The sequence below is a fragment of the Prionailurus viverrinus genome, chromosome D1 (assembly GCF_022837055.1).
Source record: "Prionailurus viverrinus isolate Anna chromosome D1, UM_Priviv_1.0, whole genome shotgun sequence".
NCBI classification, from domain to species: Eukaryota; Metazoa; Chordata; class Mammalia; order Carnivora; family Felidae; genus Prionailurus; species Prionailurus viverrinus.
The window spans coordinates 37544121-37564248 of NC_062570.1; the positions used below are offsets into that span (position 1 = coordinate 37544121).

The 20128-nt window shown below is 41.4% G+C and overlaps 2 long non-coding RNA genes across 4 annotated transcripts in view; both read right to left on the reverse strand.

Annotated features, from left to right (window-relative positions):
* Positions 1-1109: 1109 nt before the first annotated feature.
* LOC125176138 (uncharacterized) lies at positions 1110-7560 on the reverse strand. Of its 2 annotated transcripts, none has more exons than XR_007156145.1 (2): positions 6308-7560; positions 1110-1306 (listed from the first exon to the last, which is right to left on the reverse strand). It is a non-coding gene; the product is annotated as an uncharacterized LOC125176138 (long non-coding RNA). The 2 variants fall into 2 exon arrangements; XR_007156144.1 differs by having other exon boundaries at positions 6239-7560.
* Positions 7561-9385: 1825 nt separating this feature from the next.
* Positions 9386-20128, reverse strand: part of LOC125176137 (uncharacterized) — a 53630-nt gene continuing 42887 nt past the window's right edge. For both annotated transcript variants that reach the window (XR_007156143.1, XR_007156142.1), the window contains exons 3-4: positions 14328-17873; positions 9386-10115 (exon numbers count right to left, since the gene is read on the reverse strand). This is a non-coding gene — a long non-coding RNA (uncharacterized LOC125176137). The remainder of the gene's footprint in view (positions 10116-14327; positions 17874-20128) is intronic.

The window sequence follows — 20128 nt, forward strand, 5'->3', positions numbered from 1 at the left end:
CCTTTGCGACAGTTTGGTTCCCAGAAAAGGTAACCGAATCCAAGTCCTTTACAGCTACCTCTGTAACCTTGCAGGGATTTCTTCTAAACCGGGCCACTGTGTCACAGCCAACTCATTTATTATTTGGTCTTTGTTATGACAAGGAGATAGCAGGGACTCAAACCCCTGTCCACTAAGAAATGGATAGAGATAGCCTAGTCCCTGCACCTTTACCAGAAAATTGCTATCAACAGTAAATTTCACTCACTGTTAAACTGGAGTCTGACTGGGGTCTGAGTGATGAAGACCTTGAACACTTATCAACCATTTGATTCACCTCTGAGCCTGACTTTAAATATTCTGAACCAAGATAACCATGTTTCAACATTTGGTGAAATACTCCCTTCAAGAAGAAATGTGAGTCAGGGAGCACTCGAGGAGTCCTAAAGGAAGATGAAGTGGACTGTGAAGTTCTCAAATATAATTATAAACTTAATAGTGTGTGTATTCAGTTCTGATTGGTGTATAATCACTTAACTAATAGAAAGAAACTAATTTGCTATTACAGCTGTTTTGAAATTACATTTAAAGGCAGAATCACGGTGCACTGGGAATTGCAGCCAGAGAGCCACTGACTAAATTTTAGCTTTAAAAAAAATTTTTTCTCTCTCATTTCTCCATTAATAATTGCTACAAACAGTAACTAAAAATAGAATTAGCATTGAAGTCTTCTTGCAGGAGCAATGACTAAATGAATTCATCAGCACATTTTCACAAGCCTCTTTCAGAGATCAGAGGTTAGGGGACCGTTTACTAAGCTTTGATGACAACTAGTTTGTGGAATTACTTTCTACTGGAACCTAAATGCTGAAAACCTTCATCAGAAATGACCCAAAGAATTGGAAATGCTGACGAAATTATTTCATATTCAATTTATCTTTTGACAAGATCAGATCTGTTCAGGAGTCCTCGTATTCTTTTGAGAACAAAACATCAACTCATAACCTTGACAAATTAAGGGATTGTGACAAGCAGTATTAACAGAGTATCAGACACTCATTATTCGATGTAGATTAATAGGTGCAGGTTTAAGTTAGCAGTAATGATTCATATCTATATGGATTAGATAATATCTTTATGTGAATCTTTATTATAAAGTAAGGTTAGTCAACTTTAGCACTATTGACCTTCTGGACCAAATTCTTTTTTGTGAGGGGCTGTCCAGTGCACCGCTGGATTTGTAGCAATATCTCTGATCTCTGTGGTTCACACACCGCTGCCACCAGTTGTGACGACCAAGAATGTCTCCAGATAGTTCCAAATGTCCCTTGGGAAGCAAACGAGTCCCTAGTTGAGAACCAATATAAAGCGAGAGCAGCAGCATATGTGAGTTAAACAGGTAGCATTACCATCTTATAGCACATAAGGACAAATTTCAGGAACGACTGTAAACCATAAAATGGTTTAATTTCTCAGGGGAAAAAAGATGACCGGTTATTATTAGTATTAGACCTTGAGAGTCTCAGGAATCTATTTATAGACAACGCTAACAACTTAAAAAAAAAAAAGGCTAAAATAATCTGAGAGTATACTTACTAGTCCAGCAGTTAAGGGACAGCCCAGAACATAGGGGGGCAGAGAATGGTGCTTACCTAGTGATATCTGGTTGAAAACAAGCTGAGCTGGCCTACTGAATACATGTCCCCTTACCTCCATACCCAACGACTAATTGATGACTGAAGTCAACACTTTCTATTTTTAACGTTAGGCAAAGAAAATGTTAATCACATCATTTCTTCATTTTACAACACGTAATCTATTTCCTTAGACCAGGCAAAGTGTGTGCTGCTGAATGCAGAAGATAAAGCTGACTCTTATGACCTTGAAGTACTGTTCCTTAACTGAGTCCTTCCCCCCATCTTTTAAAAATAGATCAGTAGGACCAGCATGTACCTTTCCCCTTAGTAGTGATCCTATATGCTGGTTTTAAGACCATTTTGATAATATCTCTATGGTGTTTTGAGATATTCACCAATAAAAGCAAAAATAAACTGTTATATAAGATGATCAAATTATTCCACTATGTAGACTGTTTGGAAAATTCATGATGAGTCAGTAAGATGTGGCTAGTTTTGCTGGAGTTCATGGTGTTAATCCAGCGCCTTCTAATCAACCAACCAAAGACATAGGGTGGAGAAAATACATTTGCCCTGGAAGTAAACACACCTGGTGACATTTTTCCTTCTACCACTGGCTGCCTGCGTGAACGGTTATCAGCTCTTGGCCTTCACTTCCTCCTGGGTATAATGAAATGGGCACAATCAGTGATTTCTAAAGTGGTCTCCAACTCTAAAAGTCTATGATTCTTTGTATTTACTTCCTTCATACATATATGTTCAATACTGTTTTGAGTGGGGGTGGGGAGATGAAGAAAACAGCACTGCCTCTCAAGTATCTGGGAATCTTTTCTGAGACAAATTCAATGACACAGAAAATAATATGAGAGCATATAGCTCTTCTTTTAAATGGAGACCACTGAGTGTAGCAATAATTCAGAGAAAAGAGACACTGAAGGGTGGGGTCATTTCCATGGCTCTCAGAAACCATGTTGAAGCTGGCAATAAGGAGATTGGAAGGGACTCTGAAAGCTTGAAGTCCTAGAACTGAAAGGGTTCTCCAAGTCCATTGGTCAAACGACACAAGAGGAAACAGAGTCTCAGAGCCATAGGTTGATTCACTCAAAGCTTACAGCTCTTAGCATCACAGCTAAAACCAAGATCTCTGTTCTTATACTTCCCTTGGTTTTTTTCCCTGAAATTTATTCCAAATTAAAAAGCTATATCATTTATGAATTTCTTGATCTAATTTTCCAGGAGCATCTATGTCCTCATAATTGGTACCTAAGAAGAGGCACAGGAAGAGGTGAAATATCTCTTCGAAAGAAAACATAGTTAAAAACTAACGCCATATGCTATTCCAATAAAAAGCCTGAAGACTTAGTCATTCCTAATTCAATACCCTAGTCACTGATTTTCTCTATGGGACTGAGCAAAAAATAATCTTCATCTTCTGCTTTCTGCCTATTTCCCAGGGTTGCAAAGATGAAGAAATAGACAATCAAATCAAACAAGAAAGTATTCATATATCATGAGAAGTAAATTAAATGTGTGGTTCTCCACTTGGCTGCCCTTCAGAATCCCATGTTGAGCTGAGCCACCACCCAAGGCCTACAAAATGAGGAGCCTACAGCATTGGGCCAGGGAATGTGTCACTTTACAGCTTGAAAAAATGATTTTGATGCATGCCCCAGATTGGGAAGCATTGGATTTGACTTTTAAAAATTCCCTTCAAATCCAAGATTCCTTGAATCTTTGTGCCTACGTAGGCTTCAGTGGGATTTCACTGTGGTGTTAAGCCTAAGCGGGAGCAAGCAATGATTGAGAACCTCATCTGGGACAGAATCCCACCTGGCTTCTGGGCGCCATTACAAAGAACTCAAGGTGGTGGAGATTATACTGAAAAGACCGTGTGAACAGAACACTGTCCATTAAAGTACCTGTGCCTGCTGAGTGAATTCCCCCCCCCCCAAAATCTCTCTTTCATAGCCTTTAGGGGCAGTGAGGGGAGGTCATTTGAATGGATGGAGATGTTATGCCATTTGAAAGAGTTAGTCCATATCCCAAGCACCATAAGCTCTGAGATTAGAACTTTTGATGTACCCATGACTTTCCAGCCTGAAGAAGAAGGGTTAGGGGTGTTCCCTGGGTGATGGACAGAAACTTAGAAAAAATAATTTCTTCTTTTTCCTCTGTTAGGCTCATAGAGGCTAACATAGAGGAAATATAGGGGTCTTGGAATCAGCCTGAATTTGAATCCCAAATCTACATTCTGATTTTTCCTAGATAGGTAACTGAGCAAATCACATTAACCTTATGACCCTTAGCTTTCTCATCTAGAAAGTGTTGGGGCGCCTGGGTGGCTCAGTCTGTTGAGTGTCCGACTTTGGCTCAGGTCATGATCTCACGGTTTGTGGGTTCAAGCCCCGCATTGGGCTCTGTGCTGGCAGCTCAGAGCCTGGAGCCTGCTTCAGATTCTGTGTCTCCCTCTCTCTCTGCCTCTCCCCCACATGTGCTCTGGCTGTCTCTCTCTCAAAAATAAATAAAATGTAAAAAAAAAAAAAAGGAAGAAAGAAAAAGTGTTAAAAATAGTACTGGCCCTTTATTGTGATACTTTTGCAATTATGAGACATAAGACATCTGCAGTATTTGCCCAAGTAGGTATTCAATAAACGGAAGCAATTATTAAGAGTACTGGTGCTATCCAGTGAGGTAAGACATTGTGGAAAGCCATGGAATAGCACACATGACAGGTGTGTGGTAGAGGCAGAAAATTCCCAAATAAAGCAGAGAAGCGTTTTGTCAATCGACTTCACAGTTTGATGCCAGCCTAAAGAAAATACTATCCTTAACACTGTTCAGCAGAGAATGCTTTTCTCCTCCTCCCTCTCTCTGACTTGCTCTCTCTTTCCTCCTCTCCACATACACACACACACTCCTTAATAAAGAAACAAATAATGGCTCCTTTAGAGCACAACAGCAAAACTCGTGTACCTGGCAAAAAAGCAAAGCCTTCTGCCACGAGCATTGCCAGGCAGGATGTGCTCAGAGGATGCATGACAGCAGGGTCCCCAAACAATGCTGCTTTACAAGCCAAAGTGGGGGTGACCACAAGCAGATCAAAGCAAAGGAAATGTAGCATAAAAAAGAAAGCCCAGCTTAGAGCAGAAAAAAAAAAAAAAAGTCTGGGAAATGTCCATAACACCTCTGCGGCCAACCTGGCGTGCAAAAGTCAGAAAGAGGGAGCTTTTTTGATCCAAAGTAATCAACATCCTTTGTGGGTAAGGAGGCAGGACGCCAAGCAGCCACAAGCTCTCTACACAACTGTGTGTCCATAAGTCAGAGACAAGGTGGGCAGCACGGGAAGGACTGTTGCCCACATACCCACTGCCAGCCGCAGCTTCCATTATGAGGGAGAATGCTTTGCAGCACTAAAATCCATCTAAGACTATTGTCAGGTACCAAAATCCACAAGCAAAATGATTCGCAGGGGTACCTGGGCCAGCTGTCACCCTAGGGAAAACGTCACAGTGGAGGAAGTTTGTTTAGAAAGCCATCCGCTGCCATCTCGCATCTACATAACTTTTCTGACTTCCTCTCTCCGCTTCCCTCCACCCCAAGGGTAAGCTTTTATTGAACGTTCATTATGTGTAAGATGCTCAGGTAAGGGGATTAGGCTACGAAGATGAATAAGCCTTAGACATTGTGTTCGATATATCCGTAGTACCCACACAAATAATGACAGGACGATGTGAGAGGTACCAGGAGCGTGCGAACAAAGTGGGAAAGAGGAAGCTGCATCTGTCAAGGGAATCAGTCAGGTGTCATGGAGGCAGAGACGTCTGAGACAGACATTGAGGAATCAGTAAGTATTTAGGGCTGACAGTACAAAAAGCAATCCAGGCAGAAGAAGTCCTGTCATGGGGGATGTGCTTGGGGGAGTCACCACGTCCTGTGTGGGAGTTAGTACAGGAGAATGACAGGCCGTAATGCAAGAAAAGTAGACTGGTGGAAGGTTTCCAAAGCCCTAAATGTCCTTAAGCCCCGTTGGCATTACATGCCCTCTCAGTCACCCCTACCTGCTGAGAGTCCAGCACAGGTCAGATTCGGTTCACCCAGTGGGGCTGCCTCACCCACTCAGCCTCTTCACCTGAACACTCCCAGCTCTGGAAAGATTCCCCCCTCCCACACACGGACTTGTCACGGACTTACTCCCTATAGCATTAGAAAAGTTATATTTCTACTCTCCCTAGTGGGTTTGTGCATTTCATTGATTTCTTAAACAAGTTAAAACAAAATTTTAATGTTTATTTTTTGAGAGAGAGACAGAGAGACAGAGCACGAGTGGGGGAGGGGCAGAGAGAGAAGGAGACGCAGAATCCCAAGCAGGCTCCAGGCAACTGAGCCGGCAGCACAGAGCCCCACGCGGGGCTCGAACCCACTGACTGAGAGATCGTGACTTGAGCGGAAGTCGGATGCTTAACCGCTTAAGAGCCACCCACGCTCTCCGTTTTGTGCATTTTAGAAGACGACTTGTATTAACGCAAACAGAAAAATGGAGGTGGGAAACATCTTTGAGCAGAAGGATCTCTCTGCCACTTTCCCCGGGCTTTTCAGTGTCGTTCCTCATGTCCTCCGCTTACCCTATTTCCAAACTCGAAGATCAGAGGCCCCACTGCTCCTTGGCACACCACCTCCGATCTTTGATTTACCTCCGTTAGAAGCCACATCAGTTCTTGCGGGAATTGTGGGAGATTTCAACCTTCCCCTGCTACACCTTCACATAACAGATGAGGTTCCTCCGTGGAACACGTTTCCAAGTGCAGCTTCTGTTTTGGCCTGAAACGCAACCCAGTCAACGTGAGATTTTGAGAGGCGACTGGGGTGCTACATGTAACTCCACCCATGACTCTCTCACACATGTTTTGATGAAAGCAAGCCTGTGGTTATCACACGGACAATCTTGACTTGGCTCTGATTCATAACAGAAGAAAATTGTTCGCGAATGTTACGTCACAACTAGTATATCACATGGGGTGTAGCCCTGAATGATTTTACATGCTAATGCGACACAGCGCCCAGGTGAAGGGTCACTGGCTACATGTTGAACTGAGAAATATAAAGACACATTTCTCAGTGGTACACTTTACGTCGATAATCCATATGTAGCTTTCCAAAGTGTCCGGCTCACTCTTAGGGAACACATTACAAATGGTTTGACCTAACTCATTATTTCACTACAGATACATCATAGAGTCCAACGAAAGTAACTCAGTGACCTTTCATTCTTTTATGAAATGCTTTTCAATTGGAAATAGACTGAGCTGGAGGTCTCAACGTGAGCAGGTGTTTGCTTCATTATAATAAGAAAAATTACATCTCATTGTACTTGGCATAGAGGCTAAGATTTTTTTTTTTGGAATGCTATAGTTAAAATAATTGTTTTTTTCAAAAACAAATTAATATATGTGTGTGTACTATCTCCCTTGAACAAAACCGCAAAGGGAGTGCCAGACAAGGGCTCATGTCCTACATCAGTCAGCTCGCTGTGAGGTAAACGAACCAACATCCCGGGGGCTTGCAAGAGCAAACATTATCCTCACTCACATGTCTGTGTTTTCAGGATAGACAGGGCTGCTCAGCTCTGCTCTGCATGTCCTCTCATTCAAGGGCCTCAGGTAAAGGCTAAGTCCCTCTTCGGGGGATGCTCATTTTCATGGCAGAGACTAAGAATAAGAGGCATCACATTTGAAGCTCCTGTTCGGATAGAGCCTGTGTCTCATTGGCTCATATCCCATTGGTCAAAAACAGTCACACAGACTAGCCCAACAGCAGTGGGGCAGGAAAATCCACCCTGCCCCTAACAGGAGAGGGAAATCAATATTGGAAACAATAACACAATCTATCACAGACCACCTCCTGTGGGTATTCACTGTTCCTTTCTCTCTCTCTTTCTTTCTTTCTTTTTATATTTATTTTTGAGAGAGAGAGAGAGAGATAGAGCACGAGCTGGGGAGGGGCAGAGTGAGGGAGAGACAGAATCCAAAGCAGGTTCCAGGCTCTGAGCTGTCAGCACCGAGCCCCACACGGGGCTTGAACTCACAAACCGCGAGATCGTGACCTGAGTCGAAGTTAGATGCTTAAGCGACTGAGCCATCTAGGCGTCCCATGTTCCTTCCTTTCTCATTCAGACTTACCCACTTTCAAGAAGTGTACCTGGAACCGCTCATCTCATTATGGTGTTGGATGCCAATTTGAAGATCTCATGCGTCTCTAAATTGGGTATAAATAATTACAATAAATGCCCCCATTCGTAAAAAGGAAGGATGAGAAGCACTTAACAATCAATCATTGATACACAGCACTTTGGAAATTCTGCTGAACAAACATTAGAGGCCCTCCTATCCTGGGGCAGGGAATGTTCCTTGAGTAAGCCCCTGTTCTGCTGTCTGCAGGTAGCTCCCCAGTCCCTCTTTCTCTGTGGGTCTTGACTCCACCCTCCAGGACATCTTTTTTTTTTTTTTTTCCTGTTATCATCCTCTCTGGTTGTATGTTGGGAGGGCATCGGGGATTGTGCCATCCTGGGGGAAGGAGCAACTTGGTCAGCCAGCTTCTTGCCCAAATTGTCTCAAAAAGTCACAAACTCTTACTTGAGGATGACAGTGCTTTGAGCAGTAGAACTCTTTCAAAGACTTTGTTAGCTATTGATTTATTTGATTCCATTTTTGTGCGCCAGCAGCCTACACCAGAATTCTCTGGTGGACGTATGTTTTTCTCTAGACTTAAGGACACTGTGGGCTTGTCAAGCTATTGCAGACTCATGCCTTCAGGAATTGTGGCCACTCTCACAATTTGTTTTCAGCCTACATCTTAATCAGTGGTGTTGAGCTCAATACATTTCTCAATTTTATCTTTTGTCACTTGAAGATTAAAAACAGCCCCATTTTTCAACTCTGAAATCCCAGAATTTAAGGCTCCCTGTTTTCTTTTTCATGCCATCCTGCAAACAGGCCAGTTATTTTCTGGATTCATTTTTAAAATATCAAATGCAGCTAGTAACAAGTAACACACTCTAGCAATATTCCATTTAAATACCTTTCCAGCCAAAGCCACAAGTTCATCAGAAGGCTATCTGCAGTTATGGTCACTGCAGCAAACCTGTATTATTACACTGATTACCACTTTTCAGTTTCCTTCAATACTTTCTCACCACCAACAGCTTTATCCCGAAGGAATTGCCACTGATTTTTTTTTCATACAACAGCACCCTACTCCCCATCAGTTTTTATATTAGCTTCCTCGCTGCACAAAGAGCAACCCCAACACTCTGGCAGTTAATAACAACAAACACATTTCTTGCCCATGTGACATGTTAGCAAGTGCCACTTGGCTGTGAATACTTTGGCACTGTTTCACATATCTTCACAGTCAGGGACCCAGGCTGAAGGGGCAACTGCTATGTGTAATGAATGCATTCTCACAACAGAAAGGAAGCACAAGAGATATTAAATCACAGTTAAGGTCTTTGTTGAAAGTAGCATGGTTACTTCTCACATTCCATTTACCAAGTCTAGCATAATGGAGTGGGGAAGTATTTTCTGCCCATTTTGAGGAAGTAGAGTAAATATTTTCAAATAATACAACCAACCATGTACTCTACTGAGAAAGCAAACTGATAGGGGTTCCTGGGTGGCTCAGTAGGTTAAGCATCTGACTTCGGCTCAGGTCATGATCTCACAGTTTGTGGGTCCTGTGTCGGGCTCTGTGCTGACAGCTCAGAGCCTGGAGCCTGCTTCAGAATCTGTGTCTCCCTAGCTCTCTGCCCCTTCCCACTCACACTCTGTGTGTCTCTCTCAAAAATAAATAAGTATTTTTTTTAATTGAAAAAAAAAAGAAAGCAAACTTATAAAACCTCAGAGTTAGGGATATGTTAGACCAGCTCCATGAAATTAGTTCAATGATCAGGATTTTTATAAGGTCAATTATTTATCATTCTGGAAAAAAAAAAAAAGAAGAAAAAAGAAACCAATGAACTATTTGACTTTGTGCTATAAAACCTCTCACAAAGATATGGTATGAAAGTGATCAATATGCGAAATCGCTTCTATGAAAGTGAAAACATGAGAGAAGCATAAAGTTTCTTAATTGTGTGCTTTGTCTGTTTTATGAGAATAAAAATGTTGATAGTGAATTACATGTTATGGATATTTGCACAGGCAACCTGGATTTGCTGAATCCTTACAGTTTACATTTGATTTAGTCAAGGACTTTACATCACAACCAACAGAAGCGTTAGGGGTAAAAAATCTGCCCAGCATTGTGGGGTTCTTCTGATTATTCTTACACAATTCACAAACATTAAGTGCGATGTTTTCCATTTGAATGGCAGCCATTGCCAGGCAAGGCTTCTGAGAGATAACAAAGTGAAGAGCGCCCTCTAGGGGTAAGTTGTAGGTTTTAACTTGTAAACAGAACCGTCCAAGAATTTCATTCTTTTCATTTTGCTTCTTGATCTGGACTCTGAAATTTAAAAAACAGAATCTTAGAAATATCAACAACACTCTGAAGTGCCTTCCCCCGTGTCTGAAACCTGTGTATTTTATATTGAGAAGTATCAAGCAAGTCAATACTCTTCATATAATAAAACATGTTATTTAGTCTGTTACTTTCTTATCCTTAAACTGTCACAAATATATGCTCAACTTTATTTTTAAGAAGAAATAAAAGTCTTCACCCTGGAGACGGAGCTTGAATAATCTGCAATGTAGATTTTGGTTTTATTGATTACAGGCCAGTGTAATCACTGGGAAGAAATATCTAACAAGTTTCTAACTCACGATAGTTCCAGAATGATTACACATTTTATTAATCAAGGTCACAGTCACCTCATTTTACTGGTGTCAATGAAAACCTGATGCGATGTGTTAATTAAGAATCACCATGGCAATGAAAATGGATATCTTAAACAGCGTGGGCATGGCTGCTATTTATGTGTGAGTTCCAAGTGCCCTCTGTCGGACAAACGCAGCTGCTGAGAAAGCCCTGTGTCCCACCTCTCCCCAGAGTGCCTATTCAAGCTAAAGTTCCATTAAAAAGATGTAGGCGCTCAACCCATGCAGAGATATAGGATCAGGCTTTATATTAAAATCGTGGAGGAAAAAAATTCATTGAAGCTTTATTGTATCTGAATGACTAGTTCTCAAATACCATTCCTTTTTTTTTTTTTAATGACCGAAATCTCATTTTAAGTAGGATTGCCTCTTTGAGGAATTAGAAACGAGTAGAAAACAAGTCATGGACAACATTTGAAAACTCGAATTTTCTTTTCAGCACTTAGAGATATGTTTCTTCTTCCACCTAACTGACCTAGAATCCCATGTACGTAAGTTTTTCATCCCCCAGGGCGATGAGGCCAGTTTGCTCAGCTGCGCTGTAAGTTACCAAAAAGGCAATGTGTCTACTGTGTAGTTGAAAATGCTATATTTGCAGTAACCAACTCAGAGTCTAGGATTGAGCAGAATAGTATAGTCTTGGAAGGCGAGGGTGCGATATTTTTTTGGCATCCAGGAACTACTACTAGGTGCCTTCGTACGGGCAGACGCTACCATTAATTGTCTCGATCAGACTTCCAGCTGTAAGACAGGGATTTTGCCCTTATGAAGCCTAGTCCACATTTCTTTTTAAAAAAATTTCCTCCTTCTCCGGTGGTCTCTCTAAGCCATTAAAGCCTTAAATGTATAACCTGGAGTTCTGGAAAATCAGTCTTTAAAAAAAAATGAAAGAACAAGATAATCTGCACTCCTGAACTCAAGAGCAAGGCGTCTTCTGTCTGCAAATGCCTTTCTCCTGAGAATTATGAGTTTTTCCAAACCATGAGGTGATAGCCTGGCTCTTAGTAAGCCCAAAGAAATACATTTACAAAAATAAAAATTAGAGCAAGCCTCTTTCATCCATGTTTAACCATTTCATTTAGCTGCTAACATTTTTTAGCTGCTAAAATATTAGTAAAATAACCCAAAATATGATGACTATTGCTTCTCTGCAATAAAAGTCATATGGACCGAATTGTTTTTCCTAAAAAAAAATGTATATTGAAGTCATAATGCCCCAGTGCTTCAGAATGGGACGGTATCTGGAGATAAGGTCTTTAACTAAGTTGAGGTCGTTAGGGTGCCCCCAATCCAATCTGACTGGTATATTAACAAGAAGAGGAGATTAGGACATATACACACACAGAGGGAAGACTGTGTAAAGACGCACAGAGAGGACGGCCGGCCATCTACGAGCTAAGGACAGAGGCCTCAGAAGAGATGTGCCCGGCAACACCTTGATCTCGGCCTTCGAGCTCCAGAACTGTGAGAAAGTACATTTATTTTGCTTGAGCCATCCAGTCTGTGCTACTGTGTATGGCAGCCCTAGCAAACTGATACAATAAGTGAGGCTGGCACTGGTTATTTCTATGACTCCATATCAGAAAAGAGATTCTAGTGTTTCTTGTAGCTTTCGCCTCAATTTTTTTGCCTCACGGCTGATAGCCAGCTAATTCTGCTCCAGACAAGACAGCTACATCCAAGACAGGAAAAGAGGGGGAGAGAATACTTTTCTTTTTACTAAAAAATAAAAGATGGGACTTCATTTTCTAATACAGACTCATTGCAAGTATCAGAAAACTGAGAGGCTCAAACAAGATTTATTAGCTCGAGAATTAGAAATCCAGGGGTAGTGCCAACTTTAGCTATGGCTGGATTCACAGATGAAATGATATTATCTGGGGCGAGAGTCTCTCTATCTCTTAACTTCTCTTTCACCATGTCTTCTGCTCCTCGGGGCTATCCCTAGAAATTCCAGGATCTTTTCTCATGGCAACAGGTTGGCTGCCATAGGTGTAGCCTCGCGTTGTTTCAAGATCTAGTCCAGCAAGAAAGAGTTCTGTCTCCCAACATCCCTGAGGAACATATTCTTCTTTCCTTGGCTCACCCTCCTGGCATAATTATATAAATACGTCTTCATCCTCTTGTGTTAGCATGAGCTCTAGGAAGTCAGTGTTCACTTAACAATGTTGATGATGCTCAACATTGTAAAGAGTAAAGGACCACTTTTCATCAAGCACTTACTATATACTAGGCATGGTTCATTATCTCCTTGAATCATCACAGAACCTAAGGCAACAGGAATGATTATCCTACCTCAAAAAATACTATTGAATATTGATATATTTTTATATAACCAATCTTAAGTAAATAAAGTAACTTGGTACCAATAACTGAGATTAAAAAAAAAAAAACAGAGCCAGAAATTTAATACATTTCTGGCTGGCTCTGGAATCTTCATCCTCCTAATCAGTTTGCTCCACTGGATTCTATATCGTTTCAAACAAAGCATGGACAGCTCTTGCTCGTCTCCATTTCAAGAACCTCTCCTGCCATGACTTCTGCCCACCTAGTTCTAGTAATTCCTGGCTACTAGAACTATACCTCTCCTCTATTCGGTTCATGAAAGGCTAATTCTTAACAAACAAATGCTTCAGTCTTCCCAACCATTTTAATTTTAGGAAAGAAAGATTTCCCCTTATCCTGGTAAGGAGAATCATTTGAATTCGTATAGTCACTCCATCCCTGCCCCTTCACAACCTCATCCATCTTTTTAAAATTTCTCTGATTTTTTTTTAATTAGGAAGTTTCACTTTCCTTTAAGACTCAGTCCTTAAAATAGGCTGGTGATGCAAGACATTTGCAAATAAATAGACAGCACTTATACCAATAGATAAGGATCCAAATGAGGGCCCAATTTCACATTGCCTTCTTTTGACCAAAGATCTATTTTCAGTGTAGAGGTCAGATGTAGTCAATAGCACCTCTCTGCTTAAATCAGAAGCATGCTGGCATTATCAGCAGCAAGCAGAGTATGGTACTGAGAACAATTACAAGGAAATTTGAAAGATATGGACCCTGGCTCTTCAGCGATCACAAATCAAGAGGCTATGTAATCATATTTGACAGGTGCTTTTCTCAAGGCCACATCAGCTATGAGGGGCACAACTTGGAAATAAGATGATGTTAAAATATAATGTAGCCTCATCTGAAGATTTGAGGGAATTCTGGTCACCATATGCACTCAGTTTCCCTCTTAAGAAGAGATGCTTTTCCTCTGACATCTTGAATAATCTCGTCACCCCAACATTATATACACCCCGCTGTATCATATGTTTCATTTATGGAAGTGTGTCCTCCCCAAGATTGGTGCTCTATAAAAACAGTGTCTACATCTTATTCATTCTTCTGTGTGCAGTGTCTGGCATACTGCCTGGTATACAGGGCTTGGTAAGTATTTGTGATTTGCAGGGGAAAATGCTTCACAAAGACTGTGGTCCACTGTCTTCTGTGAGCTCCTGTCCTTCAGCCACTGAGACGGCAGCAATAAACTCCGAGAGAATCTCCACTTCTGGTGACAAAGTTCCCTGCACCACCAGTGCTGAAGCTCATGGATTCTCCAGGACAGATGGCAGAAGCTTCCAGCCAGTCTCTCGTGGCTGGAATTTGATGCCAGTTTCCGAGATTCAATGGCTGACATGACTGACCCAGAAGAAGCTTTCTCAGGATTAAATTATCATTTGCTGCTTTGGGATTGTGTTTATTTTTTAATTGTTAATTAGTCTCACACCCTAGCCGCCTGCCAAATGAGAAAGGCGGCTCTGTCCTCCTTCTCTTACCATGTACTCTGGTTGATACATACCACATGAAGTCCTTTCCACAAACCCACTCCAGCTTGCAAATCTCTCTTCTCCTCCATTTGAGTCATTCGCCACCTCTCATCAGTTCCACTGGCAGAATTTGACTTGAGGCTCATACTTCACACTGAATGACTTACTACAAACAAGAGGCACAGACAGGATGCTGGTAATGTAAGAAAATGATCAATTGTGGCACGGCATCCTGAAGCCTGGGTGGTAGGAGCTATAGGAACGTATTAGAATGCTATAAAGTGTCCCTGAGATTCTCAGCTCCTTCAGGGCGGAGACTGTCTTGTTCACTGCCTTAGCACCCAGAACAATGCTTGGCACTCAGTAGACACTCAATAAATACCTCCTAAATAAATGAATAAAGACTTGAACACTGCCGGGCAGCAAAACTTCATTATTTACCAAGTGCACTTGAGGAAGTGTGTGTGTGTGTGTGTGTGTGTGTGTGTGTGTGTGTGTGTGTTCTTGAGAATTCTGAATCATGATCCTGAGATCCAGAAGACTACAGGATGATGGCATAGGCCTCATCTCTGATCTTCAACTCTTTCTAGAAACATGGCTATTAAAAATAACCCCCCCCAAAAAAAAAAAACCACAAGTCATGTGTATCAAGTTAGCATGTTATCAGAATAAACAGAGACAGAGTGAAGTCGTTAAGAGCCTAGACTCTGAAAGCAGACTGCACACATTGAAATTGTGGGTCAAACTGAGTAGCTCCATGACTTTGGACAAAGCAATTAGCCTCTCTGTACCTCACTTCCTCATAATAGGTAACCATAAACTATCGTGCTTTGCGGGATAGGTTTGCATAAGGATGACAGATGAGTTAATATGCGGGAAGCACTTAGAATGTTGCCTGGCAAACAGTAAACATTCAACCAATGTTTGTAGTTGTTATTATAAAGAGTTGTGAAGCTTAATTTGGGCCCCACGACTGATGAGTCAGATTTCAATATATGTTCTGTACACTAAGTTATTGTGGTCCTATCTGGACCATGAGGGAAGCTTGTTCTCTTGAGAGTGAAGGATGGAATTCTCTCACTAGTAGGAGTAAGATTTCTCATTGTCTATTGTTATAAAAAAAAAAAAGTCAGTTACAGAACTAGAAAAGAGAACACACAGGGTAGGTCTTGATCTAGTCAGATGAAAAAATTCTCGATGACAGTTGGAGACTGACCTGTATGAAATATTCTGAAAGATATCTCACTGATAAGTTAGTCTCTAACATGAGAACAAATGCCGATAGTAATAACTGCAAGTAATAGCTAACATTTACCTTTCTAAATACTATACATGTGTTTACTTGGATAATCCTCAGTTCACCTTCTGACATAAGAACTGGTAAGCAAGGAGCCTGGCCTGTGGCTGAAGAGCAAACACCCATGAATGGGGTCTGTGTCAGTCAGGGCAGACAAGGTTTTCCTGTGGTAACAAAAAGCCTTATAGACTTGACACCAAACTAGCTTATTTCTCGCTCACAATCCTCGTCCCTTACGGATCAGCAAGCAACCCGCCTCCACACTGCCACTCAAGATTAGCCTAATTGCTCCTGCTGGTCAGCATGATACTTCTTTTGTGGAATCACACAGAATTGGGCCTCCAGAATGGTACTGACATGTCCATTTTGGGTGATCCTCACTTATGCTGGACAAAATCCTTTGTTCTTAACCACCATCTGTCCCCTACCAACACTTGTGCTGAAACCATGTTTGAGCCCTTATGTCAGCTCTCACCTGTCCATGTTTAATTTGTAAAACCACCTCTAGTCTACAGCATCTGAGAGTGACAGCAGGTATCTTTTATTCTGTGGACTTCCCGCTGCTGACACGCAGAGCTGATGCCACCTCTCATGAAGGCTCAGCATTACATGACAGAGAGTGGGAGGATGTGGTGATTGCCTGTCCTTCTGGAGCAAATGTTTACTTACATCACTGCTCTTTAACACCAATGGGCTCTGGAGTTGATGTCTTCTCTTGCCTCCAGTTGCTGTGGTGATGGCACATTCTTTCAGGTCTGTCTTAAGCATGCCAGATGAGCGACCAGACATTCGTTGTGTGAATGAGGCTGCTCTTCTCACTCTGCCCACGGGCCTCTCACCTACCCTCCCTGCCCTTGTCAGCATGTGAAATTCAGGGATGTAAACAACATTGAAAGAGATTGCATTTTAGGAATGCAGAGATGACAGCCCGATGGAGTTTAAGAGAAGAGATGGCCAGAAGTTGTGTTATATTCCCTTACACTATAACCTTCTAAACAGGACACATAACATGACCAAAAATGAATGATTATTCACATTTTTTTTTCATGCATGGGGAAGATGACGTGTGAGCATCATCAAAAACAAAACAAAACAAAAGCCTAGTAACAACCTTTGAGGGAATCATTGGAAGCCAGGATTCAGGAATGGCAGAATGGGTAATGCAGTGTCAGGACTGATGATATAAGCAGCATTCAACGCCTGGAACTGGAGGAGTGCAGAGGCAAGGAACTCTATATTGTTTCAATACAAACAGCTTCCAAAGAGCCATGGCATTGTAAGTAATAACAGTGTTGCCATCCTTTTCTCCCAGTGCAAGATATTAAATTTGCCAGAAATGGTGCATTTGACAATAAAGGCGAAAACATAGTTCTGGAACTGAAAAATAAAGAGATGGTTCCTGGACACTACAAAACAAATCTTTACCTGCAAATGATTGGGCAATAATCAAATACCTACATACTTCTATAACCATTATTCTAAACTTTCATTGATAAATACCTCCCACAGCCCTATGAATTTTGTAATACGCTTTTAGATCAAATTGTTTATATAGGTAGGGGCTTGCAAAGGAAATTTTGCCTGGGACCTCCCATATCCTGTTTTCCTTCACAAGCTATTGACCAGAACTAGTCTCATGGTTTATCTGACTGCCACGGGGGCTAAAACTTGAGTGCCCAAAAGGAGAGAAGAACCAAATATGACAGACACAGGTAATGCTTAATGCAGTCACCAACAAGCATGAGTCTGGAAGTTGTAAGACGGTCCACATTTCAGTAATTATAAGCTGCCCACTGGGTTGCCAATTCCCTTGTTTATCCCATAGCTGTTTCTAAATCCTTATCAGATATGAAAGCCTTGCCTTAGCTGTGCTGTCCTACAATCTATCATAGCACTCACAGCATAAATACTATATAAGTCAGAGTTCCCGGGATGCAGAAAGCAATCAGCAGAAACATCAGCTGTCGCCTTCGACAGAGTGGAGATGAGGATTCCAGAGATAGGCAACCAAGGAGACGAAGAAATAACGGAACTGATAGAAAAGAAACAGACAGAGAAATTTCACTGTTTTCTTTAACTGACAGAGAAATTTCTAGAGAATCTCCTATAGACACTATAGGGAAGAGGAGTCTGGGGTTCTGAATATGGATTGTGACTGGTAGTCATTATATATTGGGGTATACCTGCATCAGAGTACCTGAAATTTGTCTTTGAACATCTGTCTCCTCTCCAGAGATCTGGTCTACGGTTCAAATCCTCAGAGCTGGATCCGACATTTCACCTATAGAAAGTCAATCCCAATGAAGTTACAGTAGGTACCATAAATATGAACTTGTCTTATCTTTTTCTGTGAAATCTACCTTTTTGGAAGATTTTTTTAAAATAAAAGATGGTCTCTGGGGCGCCTGGGTGGCTCCGTCGGTTGAGCTTCCGACTTCCGCTCAGGTCATGATCTCACGGTCTGTGAGTTCGAGCCCCGTGTCCACTCTGTGCTGACAGCTCAGAGCCTGGAGTATGCTTCAGATTCTGTGTCTCCCTCTCTCTCTGCCCCTCCCCCATTCGTGCTTTGTCTCTCTCTGTCTCAAAATAAACTAAAACATTTAAAAAAATAATAATAAAATAAAAGATGGTCTTCAAACACTGGTCATTAGAAATGTTGACAGCTGGTGAACAAGATATTTTGGAGTGGGTGGACTTCTCAGTATTCCTCAAACCTCAACATGTGGACTTCCTCATCAGGATTGTACTGCTACATTCAGTTATCCCAAGATAAGTGCTAACTTGGGTATTGAGACTGCCACCCTAATACCGGGTCTGTTCCGCTTGGCCCCCTTGTATAAGGTGCTAACATAGACTCACTGATGCTTCAGAAACATAGAGGAACGTGCCTCGATAGCCTTGCTGGCTTAGAGAAATTCAGGCAACCACAATAATTTAATAGTAAGTAACTTGGGTGGAAATGGGGTAGGGTGAGTGGTCAGTGGGTGGAAGGCACAATAGGGAACACCAAAGGAACTTATGTGCTGATGTTATGAAGCACAATTGCTAGGACAATTTTGTATCCCAAGAACTGGGATTAAAAAAGAAGAGGAAGTTTGCATATTCAGGAGGAAGTGATTCCAGTGTGTAAACGTATACTCATTGATTATATGCAGTAGGAATCCAAGAATTACATGAAGGAGGGCACATTCATGAAATAAAGTTTTCAGTGCATTCAGCTTTAAAATTTGCTATTTAGTTCCTAGTTCAAGCCCTATAACCAGCTAGAATGCAAGTATCCCTCTGATACACAAAATCGATGAAGGAAAAAAATGTGTTTCATAGAAGTAAAATCAACACGTGAAATAAATTTTCAAAACTAACAGGTCAGTTGTGTCCAACAGAAGGAAATGGTCTCAAGATGAACACAGACACTGGAGGATGAGAGACAGTAATTGGAGGCAGCCGGCAAGTGTTTACTCATTTAATCTACAAATATTTATTATGCATCTAGTATGCAGGCAGTATGCTAAGTGGGAAGTTCATAGAAAAAAAAACAGTATATAATCTTTCTCCCATGGAGATTACTGTCTGGAGTGGGTAAGAGACAACCAGGTAAAGTCTAACTAATAGTGCAGTGAGTATTATAACAGGGCAATCACAGAACACTACAAGGTTATATAAGAGGGGCATCACTATAGTCTTAGAGGTTTTTAAACAATCCCCAGGGGAAGTAATAACTGACCTGAAAAGGAAAGAAGCATGGGGAATAACCAGTTAAATATGGAGAAAATTGATCCAAACAAATGGAACAGCATGTGTAGAGGCCCAGAGAAAACCAAGTACCTAGAATGTTTGCAAAACAAATCTGTGTGGATAGGAGATTGTGAGGGGGGCCAAGGGATGCATCAGGTAAGTGGAGGGGTAAGCAGAGGTCAGATTATGAAGGGCATCATGAAGCCATACGTTGGACTCTACCACCTCTGCAGCGAAGAGGAAAGTCCCCCACTCCTCACCACCACCCAAAATCTCCATTCTCCCTCTCTCTGCTCCCTTCTATCACCCCACATCATTTGATAAAATTGTGTCTTCAAAAAGTAAATGACTTTGTAAATTTACATTCTCATCTACCCAGCATCTCTCACCAAGTCTTCAAATACTATCTTATGGGCAATGTTGCTACAGTAACTTCATCAGAATATCATTCTAACAGTAGAATGTCAAAGCTAATTTAAAGCAGAATAGTATTAAATGTCAATTTCTCCCAATAAAAACACTGGAAAAAAATCTGTGGACCAGTAGGGCAGAACACTACCTTAGGACAGAGTATTTATAGAGTTTAAGGTCATGGCTGGGTAGTTTTAAAGTGAGCCTTGCAAGTTGGAAACTGGTTGAGATTGAGCAGAATTTTTTTATTATTATTAAAATAACTTTGGATTGGTAGAGACAGAGAGGCAGAGGTCTTGAAGCAAGTCTCAATGAGCAAGCTATTTCATTGATTCTCTTTACTTTTCCTTCAATTGATTTTCTTTTCTTTCACAAGCAGGCATTTCTTGA